At 45.0% G+C, this 10,554-nt stretch overlaps 1 long non-coding RNA gene across 1 annotated transcript; it reads right to left on the minus strand.

Moving 5' to 3' along the window:
• Positions 1 to 9,329: 9,329 nt before the first annotated feature.
• On the minus strand, positions 9,330 to 10,074 carry LOC119340889. Its single transcript, XR_005164753.1, has 3 exons — positions 9,960 to 10,074; positions 9,655 to 9,745; positions 9,330 to 9,593 (listed from the first exon to the last, which is right to left on the minus strand). It is a non-coding gene; the product is annotated as an uncharacterized LOC119340889 (long non-coding RNA).
• Between the last annotated feature and the right edge of the window lie 480 nt (positions 10,075 to 10,554).

Below are 10,554 nucleotides of genomic sequence, written 5' to 3' on the forward strand. Positions count from 1 at the left end.
CCGGCGCTGTTTTCGGCCCAAGCCGGCGAAAATCGGGCTCCTGGGAGTGCGACTGGACCGTTTTTTCAGCGCCGGCGCGAAAAAATCGCCTAGGGAGGCCTTCCTGGGGGCGCGGCTGGAGATGCCCTAAGGGGCTCTAGAAATTCATAATGCGGATAGAGATTATCTAAAAATATCATATCATATTGTTAGAAAATATGCCACTTGTATTTTCAGGAGGTCATAGGCCAATATATATATATGGTGTAACTTTTCATGTAACTAGGTTGCGTGAGGCAGAATTGATGGCCGAATGTTTGCCAGGCAGATGAAAAGTAAAAAAAACTTTACACGTAGGTAGATCGAGCGACCCAAAATCGCTAGCGGTCGCAGTTGCCTCGGTTATGCGGGTACTCTAGAAGGGTTTATATGTTTGATTGAGCACCTAATATCCTCCACAATGGCCAAACTATCAGCGCCATCATCCGCTTTATGAGCTGATAACAAGCATGCAGACTCACTCACCCATTACCCATCAGGTGACCCAGTGACGAAAACTGCATGCAAGAAGAAACTAATGCTAAGAAACCTTTAATAAATTCAAACATGATAACGAAAAACAATGAAAAATTGCACCATCAACTTCTCACTCAAATGAAAATAAATAAATACATTAACTGGGGATGTACTAAGTGATAATATCAAGGCAATACATGATGTTAGTTTCATACAGATCATACATCCCGCACTCTACTGTACAATACAATATATAAAATATACGAACTTGTTATACTTCTTTGTCCACCAGTACAACATAAAAGATGGCTTATATCGACGACATTAGCAAGCTACAAAGATTTTCAATTATCAAACTTGATTGTGTGAATGATTTCGTTTATGCCAGTTCTGGTCGATCTTGGTCATGAAACAGTCATGTCTGATATGCCTTGTGTCGCGCATGTATAGTTCATCAAGGATGTAATGGCGATCTCGAAAAGACAACTAAAATGAGAAAGGTATGAAGCCTTAGGATGTAAGGGAGGTAGGCAGAGAAAGCGATAACTTAATAACATTTTTTCAAAAATACATTTTGCAACAAAATAAACCCAAACAGGGACCATAAGCTATGGCCTGGTCCTCGGGGGATTGTCGAGATTCACCATATAACTATGATAATTAATTTAACACATTATGAAGGCAAGAAATGATCCTAGCCTTACAGAATATCATAGCACGCACATTTGATAGAGGATACAGAAAGCTATAAGCCGTCAGCCAACCACGCTACCACATAAACCATGAGAAATGTTGAAAAAAGACCAAGTTAGACATATGGATGCAAAAGCATCAAAGAGGGAAATGGGTAAAAATTCACCGGAGGGCAGTCAATGGAACAATGAGTAGATCCTACTTACGCGCCACTGAAACCCATGACATATTAGGACCAGTGCTTCACCACGCAGTTATTGCAGATGCATGCCAACCAACGAACTAACATGACCACAACTTTTCCCCAGAAGGGAAACAATGAAGAAGCTTATTTGCGTAAGCCTAGTTAATTTGGTATCTGCGCAAAACAACAAGAAGACGCACTTTCTTCAGGTATGATTTCACAAATTAGAATGTCAGCCACTAACTGAAGTAAGACCAAGCATTTATGTGCTCTGACTATCATAACAGCTAGAAAATAATAACTAACTATATTTACCAATATGTACAATGCTCCAGATTAGCTAGGGAGACAAACCCAAGGGAAAGAGGATGTGCACCTGAAACCTGCTGAAGTTTGCTTTGGTCTCCATCTCATAGGCCAGCCCAGAAACAGAATTAGCAAACCTATGTGCCTCCCCTCATATTAAGCTATCCACCTAAAGTTGACAAGCACGTACAAAGGCGAAATTTACATCAGCCATAAATCATAGGTTCTAGGCAAAGAAATATAATTTCTACATAAAAAACCAGTGGTATCAAATTCAGGTTGGTAGTGCAAAAATTTTTTAGATCATCGGAAAATAAGTACCAAAATATTGCTCCCTTTAAGATACTACAAGCAAAGCACTACAGTTTTGAATATGACAACACAAAACTTCAGTCAAAGGCAATAATGCCCAGAAACACACACTTTTGCATTACGTTTCATACACCATTTTCATCATCTCCCTTCAAGAACTCCCAATGCCTTCAAGGATAAAAGGAGCCATCATGTAAGCACGTGGAAGATACTACATTAAACTCGGCCAAAAAAAGGAAGAAATTGATTAAGCGAATCGTCATGCACAAGCTCTGAATATAGGATATGCAAGCCCACAAGCTGGCTCGAGCTGGAAATATAAAAACCTGAGAGGCTGAGGGATGTCGAAAGCATGATCATCAAGAATCATAATGGCATGGTGCAGATTTAGTTTTCTAAAAAAAGCCATGACCATAGTAGACTCCTGCAAATTACTAAGAAGCCGTCGATGCTCTCTGTAGCCTCCTCCTATGAAACATCATCCACGGGCCACTATACTATAGAACAGGAAACAAATTACTATCAGATTAAAACTAATTTTCAGAGCGAGGAGTACTCACCAAGGGGAGAAAGGAGTGGAGTGCAGCCAGTCACAACACGCGTAGGCCACCGGATGGGAAAGGCCACTCCATTTTGCTCAATCTGCTACCTCCTTCGCGAGTCATACATCCTCCACGCCCGGTGATGAGGGATTCCAGCCCCGTCGGATCCACCACTTCTCTCCAGCTGCTCCAGTAGGCAGTCAAGTCCGGATCAAGGCCACGCTCCTCGGCTTCGGCTCGAGCTCCTCCTGCCGTCGGCCGGGTCGAGGCCGATGGGCGCCTGCAGAGCACGGGGCGAGGCGCGGCTGGCTGCTGCCCCTGCCCCCCGGCGTCCTGCCGAGTCGCTCCTTCGCTCGAGCTCAAGCTAGGTGACCACAGTGACGAGGTGGAGAAGGGGGCTCGGAGGTCGCTGGTGGCCGCTGAGGGCAAGAAAGGAGACGAGGCCGAGGAGGCGGCGGCAGAAGAGGAGGAGGCGGCGGCGGCAGGGGTTGCGGAGGCGCGGGCTAGGTTTGGTTGGCTTCCTATTTTCTTTTCTCTTGTTGCCACTTCCCCTTTTCTTTTCCCTCGCCTTCCAAAAAGCGACCAGGGGAAGAAAACAAAAACATACCACAGGAATGATAAAGGCCCTGTTTGGATTATGGGGTTAGAGCTAGTTTGGGTTAGTTGGAGGCTCAAATAACCTAAAAGTATCCAAACAGGGAGGGTTAGAATGGGTTAGTTCCATCTAACCCAACTATCCCAGTGAAGAGGTACTTATTTGGGTTAGAGTGGGTTTGAAAATAACTCTAACTCTAACTGTGTTACAGTATCCAAACAGGGCCCATCAGTCATTCACCTGCCAGTAAAATTGGGAGTCAACACTGTAAAAAAAAATGAACAGTAAATAGGGCATACAGCTCAGCAGAGCGTGGGAATCGGGCAGACCAGAAGCAACAGCGACGGCAAGTGCCTCGTATGGGCAGGTTAGCTAGGAGGGTTTATATGTTCAATGATAGAAAGCATCAACCCCAATATGCTTGGTGAGCTCATACTTCACAGGATCGCGTGGAATGCTAATAGCACCAGTACTGTCAGATAAGAGCAGAGTAGGTGTAGTAACAGAAACACCAAAATCGTGAAGTAACCACCGTAACCAAGTCACCTCTGCCGTCAAAAGAGCCATAGCTCGTAACTCGGCCTCTGCACTCGATCGGGAAACTGCAATCTGTTTCTTCGTCTTCCAGGCAATGAGAGAACCACCAAGAAAAACACAGTAAGCAGAAAGTGAACGGCGACCGGAGGGATCACTAGCCCATGTAGCATCCGAATAGGCCTGAAGCTGTAAAGAACTAGAACGAGGAAAGAATAGACGGTGAGAGATCGTGCCCCAAAGATATCGGAGAACACGAAGGAGATGACTATAGTGAACCGAAGTGGGAGCGGAGACAAACTGACTCAGCATATGAACCGAATAAGAGATATCCGGACGAGAGACAGCTAGATAGACAAGACTCCCAACAAGATGACGGTAACGCGTCGGGTCAGGCAAGGGGTCACCATCAGTATCACGGAGGTGAACATTGAGCTCCATGGGAGTCTCAACAATGCGCTCATCGGTAAGAGCAGCACGAGCAAGAAAATTCTGTATATACTTTTCCCGGGATATAAAAAAGCCATCAGACATAGAAGAGACTTCAATCCCAAGAAAGTAGCGAAGAGGTCCAAGATCGGACATAAGAAACTGCTGACTAAGACGGGCCTTTACAAAGGCAATATACTCGGGGTCGTCGCCAGTGATGATCATGCCATCAACATAGAGAAGAAGAAGAGTCCAACCACGAGGAGAAAGGTGAACAAACATTACTGGATCATGAGCACTCGCTGAAAAACCAGCGACAGTCACCACAGAGGCAAAACGCTCAAACCAGGTGCGGGGGCTTGCTTAAGGCCATAGAGAGAGCGATGAAGATGTCATACCATGCCATCAGAAACAGAATACCCAGGTGGTGGCTGCATGTATACCTCCTCACACAGCTCACCGTTAAGAAAGGCATTCTTAACATCAAGCTGAGATACAGACCAGTGGCGTGCAAAGGCCACGACAAGAAGTGTACAAATAGTGGTCATATGGGCCACAGGAGCAAAAGTCTCGTCGTAATCACGACCATGCTCCTGCTGAAAGCTACGAGTCACAAGACGAGCTTTCTAACGCTCAAGAGAACCATCGGAGCGAGTCTTAACCTTGCAGACCCACTTACAAGTGATGGGACGTACACCTTGAGGAAGAGAAACAAGATCCCATGTACCAGTGCGTTCAAGAGCAGCAATCTCCGCTGCCATCGCAAACTGCCATTCAGGATGAACAACAGCCTCACGATAAGAAGTCGGTTTAAGAACAGCAACACTAGCGGTTGAAAAAACAAGGCGATCAACAGGCGGAAGCGAACGAGGACGCACGCCATAGGTAGGCTGAGATGTGGTGGACGGCACATCAGCAGACGCATCCACATTACGTGAATGACGAGTGTAATACTGAGAGAAAGATGGAAGAATACGAGGAGGAATAGCCGAGGTAGAATCAGGAGGTGGAGACAAAGAAGTCACCGGGGTTGAAGGTGTAGAATCTGGTGACATGCGAGGTGAGGAAACCCTGGGAGATGGTGGCGGCAAATCGGCAAGAGGTGAAGAAGTAGAGTGAGCAGGACGGAGAGACAAGGGCTCAACTTGAGTGATAGGTGTGTCAGGAAAAGTGAGGAAAGATATATCCTCCACTGAAAAGGTCGAGGAAGATGGACGCGGGTAGAAGGGACGAGACTCATCAAAAGTCACATCCTGAGAAATATGCATCCGACAACCGATAGGATTCCAACAACGATAGCCCTTATGCTCATCACTATAGCCTAAGAAAACACACTCAACAGACTGAGCAGTCAGTTTGGTGCGTTCCCAAGGGGCAAGAAGAACATAGAAAACACAACTAAACAACCGAAGTGTTGAATAATCAGGAGAACGATCAAGGAGACGCTCGAAAGGAACACCACCCTGGAGAGCAACGGACTACTGAAGGTTGATGAGATAGGTGGAGGTGAAGATAGCCTCGGCCCAAAAATGAGGTGGAAGAGAAGCGGCGACCATCAACGCACGAGCCGTCTCAAGAAGGTGGCGATGCTTTCGCTCAGCCACGCCATTCTGAGCATGAGCACCAGGACAAGAGAACTAAGGAAGAGTGACCTGCTTAGCAAGAACACCATGCAACATCTTGGAAATATAGTCGCCAGCGGAGTCAGTATGGAATACACGAATAGGCAAAGAGAACTAAGTGTGAACCATGGCAGCAAAACGCTTATAGATGGAAAGAACCTCACTGTGAGAAGTCATAAAATAAAGCCAAGTGTAACGAGAGAAATCATCTATGAAAATAATATAGTATCGATGGCCCCCTTTCGAAGCGAAGGGAGCCGGACCCCATACATCAGAATGGACTAAATCAAATGGACGCTGAGACACTGACTCACTAGTAGGATAAGATAACTGAATCTGTTTTCCTAGTCTACAACCCTGACACTCTGAAGAGACATCTCCTAAGACAGACCCCAGAAGACCTCGACGAACTAATGACGACAAGCAAGACCCACAAAGATGACCAAGTCGATGATGCCACTGTTGGAAGGATCCGGTAGCTGTAGCGACCGAAGCGGATGGACTGACGATAGTGGCGGCAGTGGAAGGAACATGAAGTCAGTCTAGCTCCCAAAGACCGTGAGAGTCACGGCGGCGAGGGCCAGCCCCAACCAAAGTGTGTGTTCGACGATCCTGAACAGAACAAGAGTCAACGTCAAGGATGACACGACAACCAGAATCAGTAAGTTGACCAGAAGAAAAAAAATTCATGGTAAGTCGAGGAACAAGAACAACATCAGGAACAGAGTAAGAAGGTGTGAGAAGATTGCCTCGACTAGCAACAGAAAGAGGAGTACCATCAACAGTGAGTACATGAACAGGAAAATCAAGCGATTTAAGAGAGGACAAATTTGAAGAATGAGAAGACATTTAGATATATTACAACCGCACACTATTCCAGCCTTCTCAGCCTATCAACGTTTTCGGCCGTTGAACTATAGTTGTGGACGTTTCTAGCCATTGAATCTACCTACAGTCGCGCCTGGGCTTAGGTTGCTCATTGTAGAGAGCTACACGGGCTTAGCCGCTGCTCCAGTAACAAAATTGGCCATCTACCCTTATTTTGGCCTACTGGGCCTTTGGTGTATGTGCGGCCGAAGGAAAACAATCACGCAGTGAAGCGTTGTGTGCGAGGCGAGCCACGAGCGACATGCTGCGTACGACGATGACGGCGGCGATTGCAATCCATCCGGCCGCTTCACCAACACCCGCCGCCCGATCCACGCCACTCTCGAGCATGTACTTGATGCTGAGCCGAAGCAAGTCGACCGCGCCGACCTGGCAGGCCAGATTCGCCACGTGTCCGATGCCTGACGGGACTTATCTGTGGGATCCCGCCCACCGATCAGACCTCCTCTGAGGTACAGCAGTGGGCGTGAGTTCCTCTGATCTCTTCGTCGCTGACCTCATTGCATAAATTTCTGGCCTGCGTGATTTTTATGGAAGCTATTTGGGGAATCCTGACCCTATGGTTCTTTTGTGTACGTAGTCGTATGCATGATTTTTAGGGATTTCATGATCTGCTAGGATTAGGTATGTAGCTTCTGATTGTGTGTTCTTTAACTACCAATATAACCGAGAGCATTTGCGTGGCAGTAGTAGAACTTTACTAGCCATGCCCGCGCGGCGGCACGCCGCGCCCTGTCGATGTATTGCAGTGAAATTTTCTGCATGTAATAGTGAAAACGTTGCAACACATTGCGTTGGTACTGCTGAGTTGCAGGGTTTTTCAAGTCCACCACAATCTGCAGTAAAATATGTGTATATGCGGTACAACGGTACTGATGTAGGTGGGTGGAGCACCTAGGTGCTCCTGTGTAATTCCCTGTATATGTGATTATATATAGCTATAATAAGGTAAGTAGTGCGCCAAGGCATATTTGAGAACTTAAATCTTTTAAGTTGGACAGTTGATGTATTTTACAAAGAAAGACGTGCACAATGCCATCTCTTTCCTTCCCAAAATCTATAGCGGTGCTTTTCCCCATCAGGTTTTGTAAACCTATAGAAAAACCACTCTCCAAAGGTATATGCAGAAACATGACTACAGGGCCACGATTTGTACTTATAACCTTGAAGATCCATATGGGCTTGTCACTCCAAAAGAATCGATTTGAGTTGAATTGTTGTGATTACCATGGTTCCTTCACAATGATACATTGTAATATATAGAAGATAGTGGCAATAATGAGATGATTTTAAGAAAGACAATGCTAGGGATGTGCACACAGATAACCTAATAGGAAGAGTAAAATTGACTGATATATTAAACTAAACACTGCCAGTATGGTTTTCAGAATACTGATATATTGACAAACACTTAAGCAGACCACACATAGAATTTGTAACATGGCTTCCTGGAACAATCACTTGCTTCTTCGGAGAATTCATTAGCCTCGGTCATATCTGTAAGGCAAAACACATAAGAGGTCTGATCCTCCCCCAAGCACCATGGTGCATAAGCCTTGTTATCAGGCATGAATTGTTGGAATGGATCAAAATATGTTGTATTACAAAATGAAAAGGGATTATGATTAAAGCTGGGCCAAATTATCAGTAAAACTATTGAGCAATCTAAGTGAAAAAATTAAAACTAATCCTTAAGAAATGAATCAAAATATGGTGTATATTTTGAAATTAAAGAGAGGGTATGCTTAAATCAGGGCCACATTATCAGGATGAAAGTGTATAACTATTGATTAATCTATGTGGACAAACTGAAACTAACCAAATACTCAGTGAATTGCTACTATCACATGAGTGAACATATATGGCCTAAGATTAAGCTGGCTCTGTGTAAGAACTGCATCACCAGCGCACGTCCGTCACTTTATCACCATGGTGAACACGAGTGAATTACAATTACAATGTATGAGCGTCGGTAAATCCATGTAGCTGCCGCTTCACCACTCATCATGTGTTGGCCAATGATCAGAGGTAGGAGTGTCTCGAACATGTAACAGCCATAACCAATGCTACATCTATAGAAAAACAACGCGTTTATCAGCTTAATAGTAAGCGAAAAAGCTAGATCGCTAGACATGTTATCGAGTGTGTACGCTTAGTTATACATTACATTACATACGGAGAGCACTGCGTACATTTAAGTAGAGCACCAAGTCTATCATACTATTACAGTACACAATTTCAACCATGTCGCAGTTGCATCTATGAAAAGTTGGTTATATTATACAACAGGTCAAAAGGACAGGATAAGTCCAAGTAGAGTGGTAAGTTTGTCTTATTACAGTACAGTTTTAGTTATGCATACAAAGCACTCAAGCTACAGTGTAGAACTAAGCTGGTCCTTTCTTGCTGTTAGCAAGTAGCTTACTTCGTTTTCAACCTTCATGCGTAGACAGCTCCCTGGCTACTTAATTACTGATAAAAAAGCAAAAACAACAATACTACATTGAAGTAGCAAATAAGATGAATTTGTTGTACATGTAAAAAATAATATCTGCCAAACCCATTTTTGATTTTCCCGCTGACATTTGTCTTCCTTCTCTCTTCTTGATTCCCGTTGTATTGTTTTCATCCTCTAGTTTTTTGATACACCGCTCAATTAAGAATAAAACTCCCTTTCACCCCGTGGAAAAAAAAAACTGAGGATTACCTAGGCTATAAATTACCTCTGCTACTGTCGGAGAAGGTTGCAGGGTTGTTTCCAATGGCTTTTCAAGGTTTGGTAGTAATATATGCTGCCTGCATCTGAAGCGATGGCACGGTAGATTCCACTTGATAGAAGTGGTGATCCCATGAAGTGAATTAGCAGATGACGTAGTGATTATGATGAACTTTTTTCTATCCAAGGGGGTGTATATTCAGCTTGGCCTGTAGAATAACAACCACACCGGCCGTCACCTGTCCGGCACAGTGGACCGAATCAAAAAACAGCCTACCTGCAAAAAACACAAATTAGAAATTGTATGCAAAAAACTCCAGAAGACAAAACATGCTTACCACCACAAAATCAACAGCGCCCAACCACAATTTTACTGCAGCCACCAACGAACTTCATTAGGATCCTAATCAGGTAAAGAGACCACAAGACCTGCAAATAGCAAAAACCAACAAATAAAAACAGAGAACTTCACAAAGGATCAAAAGCATACCAACCAGAATTGAAATTGAGGAAATCACTCATACAAGAAAGGTATCAGCAGATGTGGAACCAATCACAGAGCAACCACCATACTGCACAAAACTAAGCATGACGGCCAGCTGAGCGATGGTGAGGAGCTAGAGCAGAAGAAATAATTGGGCACCTGTAAAGCACACGGCCTCCGCTGACCGCCCCATCACCGCTGACTATGCCAGCGACGTGTCTGGCTCGGAACCTACAGTCGGCAAATCCTCTCCAACAACTTCTTCATGTAGTCGATCGTGTCCCCAGGATGGACGTCCTGTCCATTTAGATGCCCAAAATCAAGAACACACATTCCGATTTACTCCCAAGAATATTATTCCAACATCAATTGACGGTTGGTCTTTACCTTGCTCATCTTGGGCACCACCGCACCACGGAGCGGACCATCGAGAGATGGTCGTTCAGGAGCTTGCGGCGGCGGCACTCGGCCATCAGGTTCCACCCTCTTCTTCCTCAACGCCAACATGAGATGCAACAGGACGTAGTACCTCGCAGCATTGTGCCTGCAGCTGCTGCATCGAACCAACCACAATATATTCAGGTCAAAAGCCAAATGAGGTAAAGATCACCCTGCATATATAGTACACGAAACAATGGCCAATTAAACAGAATTCCGTCGGTTTCAGATAGGCTGACTCGTTTGTCTCGGCCGCCGCACTTAGAATCACTCATGGACCTCTACACGTCGCGATTCTCGCTTACCTGCAGGTCCT

The sequence above is a fragment of the Triticum dicoccoides genome, chromosome 1A (assembly GCF_002162155.2).
Source record: "Triticum dicoccoides isolate Atlit2015 ecotype Zavitan chromosome 1A, WEW_v2.0, whole genome shotgun sequence".
In the NCBI taxonomy this organism is placed as follows: domain Eukaryota; kingdom Viridiplantae; phylum Streptophyta; class Magnoliopsida; order Poales; family Poaceae; genus Triticum; species Triticum dicoccoides.